At 35.3% G+C, this 21725-nt stretch overlaps 1 protein-coding gene across 4 annotated transcripts in view; it reads left to right on the top strand.

Annotated features, from left to right (window-relative positions):
* Window positions 1–21725, top strand: part of Pif1A (PFTAIRE-interacting factor 1A) — a 177948-nt gene that overhangs the window by 54416 nt on the left and 101807 nt on the right. Inside the window, exon 2 of one of the 4 annotated variants that reach the window (XM_073076790.1) lies at window positions 16226–16280. The exons of the other annotated variants lie outside the window; for them this stretch is intronic. The gene's annotated coding sequence lies outside the window, so the exon portion shown is untranslated. The remainder of the gene's footprint in view (window positions 1–16225; window positions 16281–21725) is intronic. 4 annotated transcript variants of the gene reach the window in all.

The raw sequence follows: 21725 nt of genomic DNA, 5'->3' as shown, positions 1-21725 counted from the left end.
CAAGTTACCTTAGAATAAATTAATGATTGTAGACGCGCAGCATTAGATTACCTACCATAAAATTATAATTCTCATTGAGATTTTAAGGATGTACATTTATAACCATTTTGTTACGTTTCCTATGAAACAGATTTCGATTCTTTCCTAAATCATACTTACGTCCTTGACGAATGACTATTCTATGCTTCTATTCTTCCAAACAATATCATATTAATCAGTTTACGTTCAGGAAACAATGAAATGAAACGGATGCATTTCCGGCGAGTGGATTCTTCCGAGACTGAACAATGGATTTATGTTCATGGATTCATGTTCATGCATCGCGGATTGTGTGCATTATTTCAATAAGTCGACAATGCATCATTAAGTTAATGACAGTGATCATGAGAGATGACCGGTGACGGAATCGCGTGATGTCATCAATTGTACAGTTAATTGATTAGATTTAAGATTTAGTACGTAGGTAGCAGTGATAGGTATCCAGCAGTGATAGTTTAGTAGTTAAGAAACTCGGCCTTTTGATCGAGGGGGTCCGAGGATCAAATCTCAGACACACCCCTCTGATTTTTCAAAGAGATGTGCGTATTAGACAATAATTATCACTTGCTTAAAACGTGAAGGAAAACATCGTGAGAAAACCTGCATACCTGGGAGATTAATGTATTAATAATTAAATACATGAAAAGATCCCTATTTAAGTTTATTAAATTTCACTTTGAATAAAATCCTGTATCATGGATTAAAGTGGACAAAAAAGTGCAAAAAGATCCATCAATGGATTTTTGCAATGGATCTTAGTGGACATCGCCGACGTAGATAGTAGTTACTAACTACTAGTTATTATTTTAGTATACGAGAGTATTATATTAGTTGGTAAGTACCACCTGTCAACTAAATTACTATCTCAACCTATTGACGTACCATTCAGGGAGTTCTACTTTCTAGTCCTACGTCTTACGTATTATTATTACGTATTGTTTACAGATGACTTATAATCAGGAAGATTGCAAGTTCTGTCTCCCACATTTGTCGCCCGTAATCCCCTTTTATTCGCCTCTGTCGCCGAATCGTCAACGACCCCAGGACCTCCGATCGGTTAGAACCATTAAGCTTGCGGAGGGACATAGGTTCCCTCTGTGTGTTCTACCGGCTTTATAATAGTGAGTGCTCCGAGGAACTATTTGACCTGATGCCTACGTCACCATTCCTCCATCGCACCACTCGCCGAAGGATGAAGTTCCATCCACACCAACTGGACCCGTGGCGGTCCTCCACAGTTCGGTTTGCACGGACATTCTTGCCACGAACGTGCAAGATGTGGAATGAACTTCCTCCTGAGGTATTCCCAGAGCGCTATGACATGGGGCTCTTCAAAAAAGGTGCAAAAAGAGCTCTCCTTCAAAGCCGGCGGTGCATTGGCGACTCCTCTGGTGTTGCAAATGTTCATAGGCGACGTTGACTACTTTCCATCAGGTAGCACGTCTGCTTTATCGTTAGGCTCAAACATATATAAAAAAAAGGCAGAGGATACCGTAGCTCTACTCTGGTCCCGAGACTACAGGGAGGTGTGTACCTAGGATTCGAATCTAGGACCCTCGATCGAAAGCAACTATTAGGCTATCACTGCTGATCAAGTCTTAACATTATTTTAGGACGTACTTAATGGTATAGTATAAAATATATCAATTTAAGCAGGCTTCTAGCATTTTACCTTTTATTTGAACCGAAACATTGATAACACGTTTCTTATTTTGAAAAATAAAATCTCTACTTTTAAATTTCAATGATAGAGTACGTCTATAGCTTTCTATATTAATATCAGAGCAGCTGCCAACATAAAAATATCTCTCATATTTCTATAAAATGAAAATGAAAGTTCCAAATCTGTTTGCCGACTTGCCTTTTATGGATTCATATTGGCATTGTGGCCTGTCCCGGATTTATTATGCGTATTATCTGAACAAATCTCTTGGCATGACTAAACAACAACGATACCAAAACCCTTGTGTCATTGCCGTCGAGTAGCGATAGACGATACATCATTAAAATTGTCACATAGCGCTCTTTAGTTTGATATTTCTGCAACATCGACAACCGAAAGTAGGTAATATGTATACCAAGGTCTGCAGTTCTTCAAGATAAGCAAATAGGAAGTTATAACCATTCTCCAAAGCGTACCATTATAGAGAGAGAGAGAGAGCTATGATTATTTTTAGTTTGACACTAATGTCAACTTGTCTTTATGTAACGAACATAATAATACAATAACTAACGTTTGTGTTACCATTCTCAATCTAGTAACCACTAAAAACAGCTTTAGTAGTTTTATATACGCCTTTACAATTGCCTAATTGTACACAAAAGAATAATCAGAATAAAGTATTTTTTACACACGTGTACATACACAAGTATGATCATTTAGCGATAATCTCGTCCATCGCATCACGCGCACGGACAGACAAGTCAATGATTTCATTGTACGTATCGACAGTGTTCTAGTATTGAGAGAAAGCGTGAATTGATTGGAACCTTAACATCGGAACGTTAGAGCTTTGATGATTAACAGGCATTTTTGTTGGATATATTGTTACAGATATGTTATTATTGCTCCTATTTTATGTTACGGTTTTATGTTTAAGATTTGATTATAATTTAGATTGTAGATTGCCACCTCCACATGTGTAATTTTACATTTGAAAAATTATACGTCTTGATAGGTATTGGATTGGGTTTGGATCTGACGACCCGCAGGGCGGAGCGGTCGCCATACCGGTCTGACGCGCAAAGGCTTCCGGGTTCGATCCCCGGTCAGACAAACATCTGAATGATGAATTTAGGTATCTGTTCTGTGTCTGTGTGTTTGTGTCTTCGTCTTTGTGTGTCCATGGCACCCACGATACAGGAAATCCTAGTGTGGGGCTGTGCGTGTAGCAAGCGTTTCTTCTTCTGTTTATAGCATTGTACCTATGTTTATTTTGATAGCGAAGGGCGCAAATGCGTTGCTACTTGTTGCCCTTTATATTATGTAAGTTTCAACTTTTCGTATATTCTTTCCCTTAGGTTTCTTACCCTTGAACAAAGCAGCGCTTAAAACTTTTGTTATTAGACATAGGTGTCGTACTGGTGTTTTTTGAGTCGAATCACAATTGTAACATTAATTTAAGTAACAAATATCAATCAGGATAAAAATTAAATCTTTTCAGAGTAGCAAATAGGATTGGTTACATTACAAGCAGGTTACCTCAGAAGATGGATTACCATCTGGTCTCGTTCAGCAATGTAATGCAATGCGTAAAGGTTAATGACTCGAAGCCATCTGTTTCGCTCCCACGTGCTACGGTTATGTAGTAGCTATTATCTATCTATACTAATATCATAAAGAGGAAAACTTTGTTTGTTTGTTTGGTTGTAATGAATAGGCTCAAGAACTACTGGACCGATTTTAAAAATTCTTTCACCATTCGAAAGCTACATTATCCACGAGTAACATAGGCTATATTTTATGTGAAATATATTTGATAAATAGATTTTGAGGCGGTACATAATTGGCCGGGTCAGCTAGTTATAGATACAGAAGGTGGTTTTTATTAAAACACAGAAGTCTTTGTTTTAGCGGTGGTATAGATGTAACACTCTTTACATACATCTAAACCTTTAATAGAAAGTGGTAAATATTGGTAAACCAATACCAAAGCTATTTCTGCCTAATAACACCAGGAGTTAGCGCTGCTGTGTTCTGGTATGGAGGGTGTAAGAAAGACATACTTTTCCAAAGCATTTCGGCTTAGTAATTAGACATCGTGGCACATCTGTGGCCGACCTCAAGTAGGAAAATCAATCTCAGCTGAGGTTGATTACAGATGTTCATGGGCGGTAGCCATCCTTACCATCAGTCCATGAGTATGAACTGCATACTCGTCGCCTACTCCTATATTATAAAAAAGAACTACAACCATATCTTACAACAAATTTCTAGTACTGCAGATGGAGGCAATAGAAATAATGTTAGTAGCGTGAATTTCGAGCGTAGAAGCGGTGTAGTGTTTGAAAATGAAGCGGACATTTCTATTGCCTAAGATAGGTACGTGTGCATTAGAAACTGACTTCATCACTTGATTTATCAATAGAATGAAGTCACTCGTTTTAACGGTAAATGGGTTTCATCAGTGATAGTGAGGAATATTTCAGAGATTTTCATAATGTTCTCGTGGGATCTCGAACCGCCCGGCTAGTGACCCCGGGAAAGACGGCGGTATGTGTGGTCGCATACCGTCGTGCCCACCAGACGGTGTGGCGAGCGTCAAGCCCACCTGGGCGGAGCCCGATGGGGCACCGCGCTAAGAGGACTCCGGTTGCATTCCTTTGGAGTTCTCGGAGTCCTCTACGCAGCGCCGAGGACGGCCACCGGGGAGGTTTTAGTGCGGTAAGAATCCCACATAACTCCATGCCGCTCCCACGGCATAGGGTGCCTTTTGAAGGTTTCCCCCTCGTTAGCAAAAAAAAAGGTTAGGGTAGTATGTTTTTTAAAATGGGAAAGGCTTAAACGTCTTTCCGCTAAATTTTGGTTTAAGCCCTTCCCATTTTAGAAAAGATTAGACCTGCAACGAGAAAAGATATTAATTTGGATCCTAATTAATAACTATAGCCTTATTATTCTACAATATGTTGCTTTTATATCATATTTTGTTTAACCAGGTGATACAGAGATGAGGAAAATACAATAAATAACATGTCTCAAGTATTTGACATATTAAGGTTATCAATTCGCGAAAATTGAGATAATTTCGATCATAGCATTGGAGAGCTGCAGATAACACATAATCGTATGAAATGTGTTATTCTGACACAGTAATCTTTTACCAATGTTATAGTATGTACAAAAATACATTTATTTTGAAAATTTTCTAACAATTTTTTATTGATTGCTTTAAGTTCCATCTTCATTTAAAAAACTAAACTGTTTTTTTTTAAATAAAAAATAAATAAAATATTTTTGAAATAGTACTGGACAGGCGTTACCGGTTGTCTAACAAATGTAAAAACACGGCGATATCACTGCCACTTATTTTACTCAAAAAATATTGTAACGTTTCAAATGTCACGCAGTGTGCGTTCGAAAAAAAATAGTAACAGCTTCCATACTTTCTACCTCATAATAGTTCGTTCACATTGGTACCAACATGTAGCAGCTCCGGCGAATACTTTGCCAAGCAGTGCTTTCTAAAGAATCCACCGGAACTAACCGGAGATGGCTCAACAGATGCGAAGGTGTGTCCGATCACACGCGTGACTGACGATAATGTGTGGTTCCGTTACGCGCGTGCTCGCTACCATATGTTCGATGTTTGCCCCTACCATTGGTTTTGATTGGGCTTCGAGTTACGAATGAGAGAGATTGTAATGTAATATTGTGATGTAAGTTTATTGTTAATGGATCTTCAAATACGTTTTCAAAAGAATCGAATACCATATATACCTATTCCCTTACCATCTGGGCATGTTAAAATTGAAAAAATAAGTTGTATAAATGTATAGGAGATAAGCTCTATGTCACAAAAAGCATATTTTAATCTAGTCAACAATATAATTTTTAATTACCTTGATATATTTGATACGATGAGCAAATGTATGTATAATTTATATGTTAGATTTATTATACGTAAATTATCTATATTACACGTTATTATATAATATTCAAAATTATAGTGAAAATAACACTGCATCAAAAGGAATAACTTAATGAGAAAGTGTCATTAACTAATCTGTGACAAAATGATCTAAGTTTTTTTTACCACAAGCATTAACGGTACAGAATTTTAAATATTGTATAATGTTACGATAGATAACGTTTAAGTTTAATAACAACGCAGATAGTAAGGAGAGAGCTATAATCCAACTAAAAGTCGATGATGCTCGATCAATTGAGTCGATAAGCGAGATAGTTTGTGAATGGAACAAAAACACTTTAGTTTATATAATGGCTAACTTTCAAAATTACTCGCAACAGGTCTTCAAAATATTCAAAAGTTAATGAAGATGTTATTGGTTGTTGAGAGGGAATGGATCTAGTTTAATTGCAAATAGTTTGGAGAATACTTTTGCGATTTTAATGACATAAAATAATAATTAACTGTTTAGCGATTTATTTAAAATTGCACAAAATAATGAAGCTTAAGACTTTTATAACAATGAAATAACAAATGAGCATTTAGTCCATCAGCTCGTAAGTGGTCAATGCCACACATGGACATCTGTTACCAATTCCACACAAAATTGCTGAGGACATGGAGGCTTGCTTCATGTAGTAACGTAAGTAAGAACTGCTTCACTCTAATCCCTAGCAAAGTGTGGCGGTGGTAACTCCAACGTTGAACATTTCAACAAGTCAGTTACATTCTTTTTTTTTATAATATAGGAGTAGTAGATAAGCATGCAGTCCACCTGATGGAAAGTGGCTACTGCCGCCCATGGACATCTGTAATCAACCCCAGATCGGATTAGATATTCCTACGTGAGATCGGACACAGATGCGCCGCTACCCCTGAGGTGCAAGCTGGTACGCCTCGGAAAAGTCTCTCCACACCCTTCAAAACGGAACCTAACACTGCTGTTATAAGGCAGAAATAGGTGTGGCGGTGGTACCGCCGGAGTCGAACCACAAAGGGTTCTACCACCTTCAAATCTATTCTATGATTATGATAAGTAGATAGTAATTCAATGTTATGTCACATTACATTATTCTATTTTATCACACTACAAAATGTAACATGCTGCGTTCTTCAACAATCACATCAATTGTAAATTCGGTTTGGTTTCGTCTAAGTCATGTTGTGTTATTGTCTTGTTATAATACGAATGCATCGAATAACAGTAGTAGGGTCTCATGGGTCACGTACGGTTTACATGCGTAAGCTTGTACCACGCGGCTTAAGGTCACAAAATGTATGATTTAATGCCTTAAAGCTTACGAACTTACATTACATTACATTGGTTCATGCAGATTATGTCGCATTACATATGATACATGATTCTAAAGTGCTTTCGAGGAAGTAAGGAAAATGTACTGTCGGATTGTTTCCTTATACTTAGAAATTACAATAAAAAGTATGCACGGCGAAAATTGAAATGAGGACTACCCGTGTCGGCCACCATATTGGACTTAAATGTAAGATTTCGGCTTTGATCTCCGGTAAGACAAATATGCAAATAATTAATTTATGTTTATATTCTGTGTTTGTATATTACGTTTAGTTTGGCAATTCAGGGATCCGTTGTATCGATTCGGGAATTGTATATGACACATCCAATACCCACGATAGGAAATTCTATTGTGTAGATATCATATAATATGATATCTTCCTTTATAATCGAAAAAAGAAAAAAAAATAATGTGATTATATTTTTCTGATGATATATGATTGTGATGATATCCTTTTCTAACATGTCATGTGTACACGTACGTGTTAGAAAAAGATATCTTTGAAATAAAAAAAATTGCGAAACTGAATCGCGGAAGACAGCAATCGCGAAGTAACATCTGTTGCCATTTCAAAGAACCGCAAAAATTTGTCGCGCACAATCTGATAACATTTCCGTTTTAGTTCAAGCAATCTAGACCACACAGCCTTGACGTTTTTCTCACAGATAAAAAAATATTCCGTCTAGCGGTTGAATAAATGGAGCGCGGAGAACAATGATGCGTCTGCAGCGGTAACTGCCGAGTTTTAATAACTGGCAACATTCTTGTGAGAAAATCTCAATGGCAACCCACATTGCTAATTCAGCTGGAATTCAAAAATCCAGGTTAATTTAAATACTATAATTATAAAAGGAATTTTGAGGATTTGCTGTAGAATTAAACTTATTTTTTACGTTCAGTGCGAATATTTTCTTGGTTTTAATTACTAGAATTACGGTGATTAAATGCCGATTTGTTGTAGAATTTAAATTTGCAATTTAATACATGCTGGGAATTTGTGTAAATATTAAGTGTAAAATTATTTACAAATATTTAATGACAGGTAATTTACTGGTTAATGATGGTGTTAGCGCAATTAGCACGCAATTTAGGACGTTGATAGTTTTTGCCGTTTAATAGTTCTAATTTTAATGTGAGATTCAAGTAACAAGTGAGCGTGCACTGTACCTGACGGTTAGTGTACTCTGCCGTCCATGTACATAGGTAACCAATTCCATATAGAACAGGAGCTCTGCCTCAAGCCGATCACAGATGTGTTACCTCTCCTGACTGCTAAGATGGTGTCTTCATCTGCAAGTATCTACACTCACCCATCGAAATGCACAATGTCGAATCATATTGGCTTGACCACGTTCAAAGTTTTCTGGTAGCAAATTACTTTTAAAATTTTACTTAGACAGGAAGTAAATTGTTAATATCAAAATTATTTCTTAATAATAAATGTATCCGAGTATAGACGACTTCGAGTAAGTTTAAAATCTCTTTGTTTTTTGCCTAGAGAAGCATCCCAGCCACGCCTATTTTTGATTTATGACAGCAATGTTAATTTAAAAGGTGATGTAACTGGATTGATAAGCCGAATTTTAAAGCACTAAGTTATTTCTGCTGTATTCTCATTTACTATTTCATTTTAAGCAATGTCAGTTCCAATTATCAGTTGGTAGTTAGTTCACGTGTAAGGTATAAAGGGCATATGCATGAGACAATACAGTGGGACGCATCCGGTCGGATGCTGCACCCGTCCCATTGTTTTGTTTCGCTTTACACATCATAGACTGTTTATGGGCGGCCTGTCAATGCATAGTTATGATGTCACTTAAAACATTTAGGATCACAGCAGACATACTACTCTTACCATTGAAGATTTAGGAGACTTTTGGAAGCTAGATGCAACGATAAAAATCTGCGTTTGATCGCTGGTTGCAGTAGAGGTGAGGAGTATATACTGGAACAGGTTCAGGGACTAGGTATTTTACCGTACTAGGTAGCATCTATGACAACTTTTAAAATACTCGATCCACCGAGTCATATCTTGTACCTACTACGGGCAGCAGTATTTGCGCCCAAAGGGAATATAATCTTTACGTTTTAGTTGCGCCTCGCCAGCAACGTCTGCGTTAATAAATCCTTTAAATTTGAACCTTATTTCTATATGCAATAAAAATGACGTATTTCTACCTAATAACAGCAGTGTTAGGCGCACTGTGTTCCGTTTTGAAGGGTGTGGTAAGGGAAGGGAGATATACTTTTCCGAGGCGTTCCAGCTTAGTCCTCTGGTAGGAATATCTAATCCTATCTAGGGTTAATTACAGATGTCCATGGGCGGCAGTAGCCACTTATAATCAGGTGGACTGCATGCTCGTCTGCTACTCCTATATTATAAAAAATAATCCATAAAAATGCTCATATTGCTAACACTAATAATACAATTACTAACTATCATATTAATTGAAAAAACGGTTTATTTTGTACATACATTATCTAGATCAATCTGTTTACAATCTCCGTAACACAAAATCACCGATTTGTCATAACACGAAACCAGTAAAAACAAACTAGATTACATAAAGAAAATTGAGTACTCACAAACGGAAATGCGCCTAATTAGAACTGCGGTTGCAACGGTGTTAATGTTTATCATACTAACAAACGTTATGAAATCTTTGATGAAGTTGATGAAGCTGATGAAAATACGTCAGGGTAATAGATTACTCTGCTCTAAATCTGTCTACATCCTAACTTTGTATGCGTATGGCGTAATGTGTTGAAATTGAGTGAAATAGTAGGATATTAGAATCCTGCTCGATTGTTTTAAAAGTTGGGTAAATGGATTCGTGACTTGATTTGACATGATTGTTATTGTGGTTGAATTGTTTTCGAAAGATTTTAATATGATTGTCATTGTAAGAAACGGTTTTTATGGCCAAATATTGTGCACTGGGGATGCCTGGAGCTTATTCAACTACGTCCATTTTCTATCCGTCTGTTGAGAGTAGTGTCTTTTAAGCGTATTTGTGTTTCATTTTTGGTACGCCTTGCAGCCAAACGGATTAACGGATTTTAAAATATGAGGTATCGTTGTATTCGTCTAAATTGAGGAAATAGATTGCTTATTACATTTTAACATCTATATCAGGAATTAGTTTTTTATTAGTAATCAAATTTATTTATTTTTAGGCTTTATTGCGCCAAGTTTCCTTATTACGTAATCTATAATAGGTGCAATTTCTATAATGACTATGTAAATTGAAAATCATTTGCTTTCTATAATTACGGGCTATAAGGTGTGGTGTACCAAATAAGATCAGGTTTATTTTTGGTAAGTAGACTAATAAACGGATACAATTTATCTCGCAAAATCGCGGCAACTGGTATTACAGCATTCATTGCTGTAATATTCGCGACAAGAGACGTCTAGCGGGTCTACTCATATTTTCTAATATTTAAGAATTAGATTAGTTTTTTTCTGTTTCCTAGCATTTTATTATTTTTGATATTTTTAGACGCAAAAATAAACGATAGAGGGCAATTTTATTTTTAGCTTGTAGGAGTATAAACTATTTGTTTCTCGAAATACCTGTATGGTTTTTCTAGATTGTAGGAGTAGGTACATGCCCTCAGAATCGTGAGAATAGAAAATAAGCATGCATTAATTAATTATATACATTTATGCATACACTTATGTATTCATCAATAATTAATTTAAAATATGTTAACATACTATTTTTTTATTCCTTCATTGAATTAAGTAGGAACCAATGAACTTATTAACCATTTATGAATTATGAATATAACTGCATCGGTAGGACCCACCCATTTCTTACATATTTCTATTTGAATAGTTACAACACAGAGAAATGCTCCAGTATGCCAACCACTTCCTGCCACGGCACGCCCAGTGCATAGCAAAAACTTATCAGTTAACTTGTCGAGATAAGAAACCATTAATTTCTCCAACTTGCCAACCATTTGCAACTTGGGACACACCTGTGCACTAATTAATTTCTGTCTCAAGTCTAGGTTCTACCGCAATTCGAAGGTAGAAACTTTGTGGTAAGACTATTGAATCATAGCCACCTCATCATACAGGTTTAAAGAAAAACTTAAAGAGGTAGAATAAGGATTTTGAATTTGGAGGTAATGTTGCCAACTTTTCGAAAATAAAAAGTAATAAATTGTCCTTAAAGAACAGAAGAAAACAGTTTTCATAACATTAGATTAAATGTTAATATAGACGAAGAAATTCACGACGGAAATTCAAAATAATGTATGCACCAAATAATCTAGTCACGACCGAACAACTTTTGAAATATAGCAATAAAAAAATATGTACGTTTGATAATCCAGAAAACAATTTTCTATGGTTAATAGTAGCAGCTAGGAGAAAGCAGTAAAATCAGATAAGAGCAGTAAATGAAAACAGGGGTAGCATAGAAAAAAACATAAAATTTTCTGTGCTTTGGTACGGGACGAATCTAAGAGTTTATGGACAACATACAAATGCAGCTTTATATGGTAAAATATTTAAACCAATTCAATAATTTTCGATACTTTGTTGCATAAGAATAATATCAGTACAATTACCATTATTCAATAACACAGTAGGTTTAATAATTAACGGGTCTTAATGCAATATTGCCTATTTACGACTGATTTTAGTAGCACTTGAAACCAGATATTAAAAGCTGGCTTATTGCAATTTATACCATATCAAATGAAGACAGAATATAGTTTCTAGATTTTCCAGTGTATTCAAGTCCCTTTAATGATAATGTTAGTGGCGCCGGAGCCTAAGTGGCCTGCGTCACTTATGCCCTTTTATGGTCATCAGGTGAAAAGTGAGCAAAGCTGTTTGTGTAAAATTGACCACCTTATAAAGTGGCGCTATATCAAACAAGCATTTAGTAAAGTTGTAACACTTGTAAGTTAGATTTTAGAATAAAACAAATGGTTTGGATCGATGTCGGATATGTGAAGTAAACGACATTAGCGAGGTTCGTAATTTAGAAGAAAAAAAAGGACACAAAAAATCTGAATCTTTACATAAAACAGCCTATACAATAATGTAGCAATTTTTCAACTCACTTTTTCTTATAACCAAAAATCGTTTTTGAACGCTACGTAAGTCTGAAAGTTAAGAGTAAAAGAAGACCATACATTGCTGCATCATGCACTTCTACAATAGTTATGCGACAAGTTCTGCTCTTATACATTAAGATTTGTTTTCTACATAGCAGAGAACATCAAAAAAGACCTCCTGTAACGTATCACGTAGGTACCTCATACAGTTACTTTGGTTAATCCTCTAAGGGCATCAAGTGGAAAGTGGTTGGATCAGCGAAAGTTGTTATGATAAACATCGTCCAACCGCTTTGATAAGATAGCAGGCGTGCAGATATTGTCTTTATGGACCGGAATAATTGTCTCCGTAAACGTTCGTTTAAAGGTCTAGTGTCATTAATGTCCTGGTTCTGTCTGCATCTGCAGGGTGTGGAATTTCCTTATGACGCCATTCAAAGTATTCTTGAAATAATATTATATGATATTGGACTTAGTCGTTTTGATGGGGATCATCGAGGGAAGAATAGGTGATGATAAGAACATGACGATGGTGACTGTCAGGTCGCACGTAAAAAATATTGATAGAATCAGTTTGGAGAAATTATCTTATTGGTGGAAATGTGGAAGGCGTCTTTGATGAGGAGGTGGATCGAGGAGTCGTCGGCATAACAATTGTCAATTTGCTCACCGATTTCTAGATGGTCATTATACATGATAGATTTTATTCCATTTTCAATCTCACAGTATATTCTTTCAGGTATTATCAATTTAGAGCCCTGACAAGATGAAATTTCATGAATTTTCTCTTAGTTCTCTATTTTATTATAAAAACAAAATATTTTTCTAGAGTGACAGGACTCAATAGTTTAAATTGTTTCACAGTTAGTGTTTATTTTAAACTATATTATGGATATGATTACAGTGTAGACTACTGGACGACGAACGTGATATAATAATAACTAAATGTTTATAAATGCATGAAATACTGCGCAAGCATTTTTTACTTTTGTTCATTCGTAATATTATTTACTTCCTTATTGTTGCAAATCACTAACGAAACGAATATTTTCCGCGAAATAAAACATTTATAAGCGAAAATATTGTCTCTTATGTTAAAAACATTTCGATTTAATTGATTATTTTTTTAATTTTTCATACATACGAGTAGGTATGTCGTAGAAGTATATAAAAATGCGTTTTATAGTAGTTTATATTTTGTGGACTGTTTTCTTGATAACTTAAATATTTTAACTCTACTATATTTCTGGTATAATCGTAGAGAATATTAGAATCGGGTCATATGAATAGGATAATCGTGTCTTTAAATTGAAAATCAGTGCCATCGTTCGGATTTTCCAGCCGTGGCATTTACTGAATTAAAATCTTTTTGAAGACTCATAAATTAAATTATTTGCACGCAACTTCTTCTTGCAAAAAATAAAGTATGCATTATTTCTATCTTTTATGTGTTCATATGAATTCAATTTCATTCATTTTTACCATGCGTGTTCATATTTATGTCAGACAATTAGATCACCTCAATTGCCTTCAATAATTTCAACATCGCTAATAAATCCTCCGTGTGTTAATCAATTTTACAAATCGTCGAGTAATACGAAACTTCGGTACAACTGTTTTAATTACTCGTTCTCAACGCATAGCAGAGGCGGCAATTTCACGGTCCACCGGTTTAATCCGGTTTTTGTGCGACCGATCAATCGATTAATCGATCGACGGGACGATCAACCGCAAACATTGCAGTGTACAAAAAATCGATGACAACGCCAATCGGAAGATAGATTGCGATTTTAGCGGATCACGAGTAATATTTTTTCGATCAGTTTTTCTTGCTGTTTCAATTTAGTCGCAGGGATTAGGAACTCTTCTCGGATATAATTTTTTGAGTTTATTTTTAAGTGTGTCAAGTTTTTGTATAAATTTTCATTTTACGACACTTCCGCAAAAGTTTAAATACAGCACGCCTATTTTAAATTTGGAACGGGAAAAACTACTTAAGCAATTCCATGTAAATACTATAACTGTCTTTACTACCAGCGAACATATCATTTTTGATAAGCGCCCAATAATGGAACCTCATACTTGTGCTTCGTAATTGATTTTAAGTTAATGTGTGTAGTACGAATCAATGCTTACTTGTTTTAACGGTGAAGGAAAACATTACAAGTCAATCAATATGTCTGAGAGTTCTCTTATGTCAATTTTCTCAAAGCTATATGAAGCCGACCAATTCGTACTTTGCAAACATGGTAAACTAACTGAATTTCTCAACAAGTCAAGATGCCCGGTCTAGTAATAGAATAAGAAAACAAGTTTTTTTGGTGTTATTTATAATCCTTATTGAATTTAATGTAACTGTGGTCCAAAGTAATAAAGGTTACCTTACCTTACCTGGTGACCTTTAGGAAGCGACAAAATTGAGAAATATTCTTACATTTTCACGGATGTGACTTATTTCGTTTTTTTTTTTATTTCGCTGGCTTACTCGAAGACGATAATATTTTCCACAAAGCTTACCCTTAGCTAGAGACAATGTGGAACGAAAATCCTGGGGCTTCCACTGGTTCTTACGATCGAACTCTCTTATTGTGGTCATCTGAAAATATCGGCTCTTTAAAATATAAATAATTTATAATATATAAATAATTTGACATTTACTCTGTTTATCAACTTGAGTATCAACACACCGACTTCTTTATGGGTATGCAAATTAAATTTGATTAATTTATGGACAATTTAACATTTGATTGCCAAATTTCAAATACCAGAATGTCCTCATGCATCAATATTTCGATTATTCAAAATGGAGAAAGTTATGCAAAATTGCGTATACTTATATGGTATCAAGTAAACGGTTCTTAGGCTCAGGTTACATGAGACGGTTTTTAAGGGAATGTAAGAGAAATGGAATACCATTAACAATTTTGCTTCAACAGAAGCTTGGACTAGAGTGTTAGTTTTAAAAGTTTTCGTTTTAAACGTTACATCTATTGCTCGGTTGCCCGTTAAAACTGTCATTTTGTTAAATTCTTTTTTCAAAACTTATTTACTATGAACTCTTGTTATGTTTATTAATTTTAATGTTATTACTGCTATGATGTCGATTGCCAGCCTTTTCCTTTTTAATATCGGCCAAAACGCCTATGCAGTTCGAGCCTTATGTAAATGACATTTAAGCCAAACCTACCGATATTTTCTGGCCCGTCTGTTCTTGCCTTAAGCGACAAAGACGTTCATGTGGCTCTTGCCTTATGTGAATGACATTTGAGTATGCGACATTGCACTTATGTGATGTTATGCAAGCAATCAGCGACAAAAAGATGGAACCTGCCGGACCCGTAAATTACATAATTTGAGTTGAGAAATTTTAAATTGCTTTCAACCGCAAATGTTAAACAAATATTTTCGAGTAGAAATACCACTGACCGCGGTGCATAAGTGATAGGGACTTGCATAATATTTTTTTTGGATTTTGCTTAGCATTTTAATATTGTTGTACTATTGTTATTATTTCTGATAATCGCATGTACTGGTAATCTGGTATCTGGTAATCTCCCTTTATGACTGGTTGTAGGATTAGACGAAGCAATTCCACTGTCACTGTCCCATTACTTAAACTTATATTTTTATCAGATTGCCAGTAATGATTATCAAGCGTAAGTATTATTTGTGAAGAGATAAATAAAGATTTTTATTATTATTATGTATTTATGTATATCTCATTTCTTTGCACGCCCTGTATTATAAACTCCTCGAAGTATTTTAACACTTATGAGGTGCCGTTGGATTCTTCTGAGTTGTGGGAGTGACAATAACTAAATTTTCTCCTAAGCTCTCATATGGTTAAAAGGATTTGCTTTTTGGCCGGACAACAAAAAATTGCTTTGATTGTTTTATCCCTACGGATCGTAAGGAAAATCAAGGACAAGTTTTTGGTCTCTTAACTGTGGCATATGTTGCCTTTGGACCCTTTCACTTATCATTGAACGTATGAAGATTACTAAGTTCGCGTATTAAGCAAATTTTATCTTAAGTTTGTTTGCATTGAGCAACGAACATTAAGTGTCATCTGTAACACTTTAAACCTGCGGATTTTGTAATAAAATAGCATTACTATTTTACAAGTATAATTTAACCAAGTCTCATATTTATTCTTTTTTGTTTCAGGTGAGGAATAATTTCGTAAAAATGTCTTGCCGCAGCGCCGAGCAAATAACTTGAGGTAAGCACCTAAATTAGGTAGTCCGAAGTCCGAGGAAGTGTACTCAGTAATGAGCTTTCCATGTAGTCTTAGTCATATTTGCGTTGGCTTGCAAATATACTTGATTGAGGAAATGGTGTTTTCAGGGAAGTTGCTGTGTTTCATTGATGTTTAAAATAAATATTAATCATTACTCGATGTTATTTGTTAAAGATCTTTCGTCCTTCGTTTCGTTTATCCCTGTGGTATGACTTCCTGTGGAAGATAGTCAAGTTTCTCATATATTTTTCGTTATCAAACAAATAATAATATTTTGCCATGATATGCGAAGAGGATTGAATATTAGTGATGCTGCGATCGGAAAACTTCGGAGTGTCCCATCACATTTATTGTCTACAATTTTTAGACCTATAGGTGTGATATTTTCTAGATCTTGTTACTGTAATTGTTATTTTCTTTTGTAAAAGTATAAAAAAAAATATAATAAAATGTAAATCCAAACTAGTAATTTAAACACATTCACAGAAATTTTCAACCTTGAGAGGAGTTGCTACTATTGATGGTTTTCTAAAAGTCCCATATCATAACTTGAAAATTACGCCAAGAAGTTTGTATGTAGTTTAGGTAATAATAAGTATAGTTCAAAAAACTAAAAAAACACGCTTTTATGATAAAATCAACTAAAAAGTATAAAATAATTTTCAATCTAGAAATCAATTTAGGGGACAGTAAATAGTATAATAGTGAATAAAGCGTGGGGTGCTTTTCGAAAACTGATAAGTTTTCCACATAGCCTAGTGGTTAAAAAACTTGGCCTCTCGACTGAGGTTCCAATCACCTCTAATTTTTTCCAATTTATGTGCGTATTAGAAATTAATTATCACTTGCTAAACGGTGAAGGAAAACATCGCGAGGAAACGTACATACCTGAGAGATTTATAAAAAAAAATCTCAAAGGTATGTGAAGTCTACCAATTCGCACTTGGCCAGCGCGGTGGACTATGGACTAATCCTTCTCATTCTGAGAGGAGACCCGTGCCCATCAGTGGGATAATAATGGGTTGATGACGTTTGATATACCACTATTAAAAACTAGGATAGCACGTATAAATGAATGCGCAAAAAGAGATAAACGTATACTTCACATGGGATAATTAATCCGTATTTCATATGCTACTTTTCAAACATTTATTACCTATCTACGTTTTTAATAGGGGTCTATCTATAATCTGTGTAGTTCAGTTTTGCACAAACCATATTCCATCCATCCATCCAGCCTTTACGAGTCTACTGCTGGACATAGGCCTCCCCTAATTTGCGCCACTCCGACCGTTCTTGAGCCGTCTGCATCCAGCGGTTACCCGCCGTCTGCTTCAGGACATCGTCCACCTGGTCAAGGGGCGTCCTGTGCTCCTTTTGCCGAGACGTTGTTTCCATTCGAGGACCTTTCTACTTCTACCTCATCGGTTGTCTGTCCTACGAACTATGTGCCCATTGCCACTTCAGCTTGCTTATTTTGAGAGCTATGTTGGTAAGTTTCTTTCGCCTACGGATTTCCTCGTTACAGATTCTGTCGCGTAGGGAAATACCGAGCATAGCTCTCTCCATATTCGCAGTTTATGAAACCAGTAAGGTCGAAGTTGCAGATGTATGTAAGCCACGGCGTGTGCGGTGCGCGTGCGCAGTGGTTACTGTCTCTTTTACGAGTACACTTGCTTTGTAGACCGGAACAGGTGGCGTGATTGCGATCAGGATGCTTGTGGCCATAACATAGTAAATAAGTGATTCAATTACTATTTTCTCTGTTATTTATATAGCGGTTTAGTTCAATTAATTTGATTTACATAACTGTGTCAGCGGGCTGAGATTATATTAAAATCAAAATTGTTCTCGAAATCGTATTTATTAGAACATGGAATTCACTGTTTGTTCATTTATCTAAAATATTTTTATGTGTTTGTTTTATGCGATGAATGTTGAAATGAAAATTTAAGAATTCTCAATTTAAGATGAGCAGTATGTAATCTTTTTAATAATTGTTTCGGTCGTTTTAAGCTAATTTGGTAAATAGAGGTAACTTATGGTATACTTTTAAGTCATCATCAACCCATTACTGTCCCACTGCTGGGCACGGGTCTCCTCTCAGAATGAGAAGGGTTAGGCCATAGTCCACCGCGCTGGCCAAGTGCGTATTGGTAGACTTTACATACTTTTAAGATTTTTTTTATAAATCTCTCAGGTATGCAGGTTTCCTCACGATGTTTTCCTTCACCGTTTAAGCAAGTGATAATTAATTTCTAATACGCACATAAATTTGAAAATCAGAGGTGCGTGCCTGGGATTTGAACCTCGGACCCCTCGATCGAGAAGCCGCGTTTTTTAACCACTAGGCTATCACTGCTTTGTTGTAATTTACAGTTTATTACTTACGTGAACTTTATCCATAACAAATTTTCGTATGGGATAGGTAAGTTAGGGTTTTTAACTTCTTCAGGATTTTTAAAAATTCCACCCTCTTTATGAATGTACGTTGTATTATAAAAAACTTCACAATTTTAGACCCTTAAGCTATGCGTTATTATTCTGTTATTTAATACAATATTATTTATTGTATAGATAATATTATTATAATCTAATGCACTATCAGTAATACGTATAGAAATCCGAGTAACCAGTAAGCAATTTATAATCTGTAAATAATGCATTGATTTAACGAAACGTATTTTCTCATACCCGTCAAGTGTTCTCCTACATCAAATGCATATGCATATGCATATGCATATGCATGCAACGCATTCCGCTTTCCACGCATTGTTCCTAACCTATAATATCGGTAATGACGTTAATAACACGTTCGATATTTATCACGATGCGTTGCATGATACGAAATTATATCGAGTGATGTCTAAATAAGCCGAGTTTTTTGACAACAACAACATAATTGTGTAATTGTTGTTGGGAATTTCTCTGGCAGTTAATTGTTGTTATGGAGATGATTGTAATGAATCCTTCAAAGAAAAGTAAGTGGGTTTCGTAAGTATAAAGTGGTCTGTTTTGAAATTCGATGTTACGGGAAAATTAACAATATTTTGATGTTAATGGCCCTAGAACATTTATATCGTATCGTCGTCAACCTTTATTTTCCCACAGCTGGGCACAGATCTCTTCTTAAATATGAGTCTATCGTACTGACCAAGAGCGAATTATTAAACTTTACAAACTTTTAAGATATTTTTAGATAACTCTTAGTCAATAACTGAAATACTTTACTACAAATAAGGTAAATCATCCCTTAATCATATCGTATTACATTACCACAGCACCAATCTCTGGTGAGTAATATTATATCTACTAATCTAATTAAACACGGTTTGTGTACAGACACAAAACGATCTACAAAAGTTAAAGAAAACTGAAAGGTTTCTTGATACTCACAATTATGTTTATTTATTTATAAAGTGTACAAATATATAACAAAAGTATAATCTGAATCTTAATGAAACTGTATCTAATACCTTTAAACGTGCAATTCTTGTATGTACCTATAACGATCTGGGAAACGGCTCCAACGATTTTCTTGAAATTTTATATTTAGGGAGTTTCGGGGGCGATAAATCGATCTAGCTAGCAAATCTCGGTCATCCCGGTACTTTTGCTTGAAAGGGTATAAGTGACCAGTCTCGGTTAAGGATCATATCTGGAGTTCATTATAGATGTACACGGGCGGCAGAAGCCACTTTTTTTTATAATATAGGGGTAGCAAACGAGCATACAGTCCACCTGAGGGTAAGTGGCTACTGCCGTCCATGGACATCTGTAATCAACTGTAATCAATTCCCACCTGAGGTCGGCCACAGATGCACTGCTACCCCTGAGGACTAAGCTGGAACGCCTCGAAAAAGTCTGTCTCCCTTACCACACCCTTCAAATCGGAACACAGCAGCGCCTAACACTGCTGTTATTAGGTAGAAATAGGTGTGGCGGTGGTGCCGCCGGAGTCGAACCACAAACGGTTCTACCACCTTCACACTATCAGGTGTACCGCATACCTTTGCTACTTCTATTAAAAAAAACTTCAATCGTATTTGCGCTTACTTTCAGTCTATTTTTAAAACAATACAACAATTATCCATCGGTGACTTATCCTTCAATTATTTATACATTAGCCAAAACTTTTCATTACCACGAAATAGGCACAGACATGCGAGTGTAATTAATTTCAATAACTTAATACATCGTGTCAAGGGCTTACGTCATATTCGTTTCATGCGATTATTTGACGGCTTTAGAATGTAAGGGCTTGTGCATATGAGACAAAGGTCAAATTAAGTTAGGAATGTAAGTTCAAGCCCTTTGTAGGCACCGGTTTGTTCGTATTGAAGTTAATATTGTGTTTATATTGATATGTTCTGATTTGAAACATGTGGTAATAAATCGAGATAGTGAATTTGTTTTCTACACTAATATTATAAAGAGGAAAACTTTGTTTGTTTGTTTGGTTGTAATGAATAGGCTCAAAAACTACTGGACCGATTTTAAAAATTCTTTCACCATTCGAAAGCTACATTATCTACGAGTAACATATACTATATTTTATATAAAATATATTTGATAAATAGATTTTGAGGCAGTGCAAAGTTTGCCGGGTCAGCTAGTGATAAATAAAGTAATTCAAAATGATTTAAAATAGTAACCGATTTTGGAAAAAAAACTGACTATATTTCATTGGAGCCTTTAATGAAACAAGTTAATTAAATCTGTGGCCAACTTCAAAAATCTATCTTAACTGATGGGTTGATTACAGATTTTCAATAACACCCATCTAGCTAGTTTGATACTTTTATATTGTAAAGAAGAATATTAGTATACACAACAATTATAATTGAAATTGATTTTTTATTATAATAAATTATAATTAACTTTAATGATTCGTGAAGTTAATTATTATATATTGTTAATAAAAAGTTACTTAGGAAACTTAGCATTACTGTATTTCTCTAATAACAATATACAAGGACACATAAATCACGCATACCGACCTCAGAAATAATATAAATTAATCATCATGAACCCGTTACTGTCCCACTGCTGGGCACGGGTCTCCTCTCAGAATGAGAAGGATTAGGCCATAGACCACCGCGCTGGCCAAGTATTATGCGTATTAGTAGACTTCACATACCTTTGGTTTTTTTTTTGATGATTTCTCAGGTATGCAAGTTTCCACACGATGTTTTCCTTCACCGTTTATGCAAGTGATAATGAATCTATACTAATATTATAAAGAGGAAAACTTTGTTTGTTTGATTGTAATGAATAGGCTCAAAAACTACTGGACCGATTTTAAAAATTCTTTCACCATTCGAAAGCTACATTATCCACGAGTAACATAGGCTATATTTTATATGAAATATGTTTGATAAATAGATTTTGTGGCGGTACAAAGTTTGCCGGGTCAGCTAGTATCTA

Source organism: Epargyreus clarus, unplaced genomic scaffold (assembly GCF_041222505.1).
Source record: "Epargyreus clarus isolate Ecla_fem2 unplaced genomic scaffold, WU_Ecla_fem_2.2 ptg000009l, whole genome shotgun sequence".
Lineage (NCBI taxonomy): Eukaryota > Metazoa > Arthropoda > Insecta > Lepidoptera > Hesperiidae > Epargyreus > Epargyreus clarus.
Note: the sequence above shows the minus strand (reverse complement) of the source record. Positions and strands in the feature narration are given on the sequence as shown.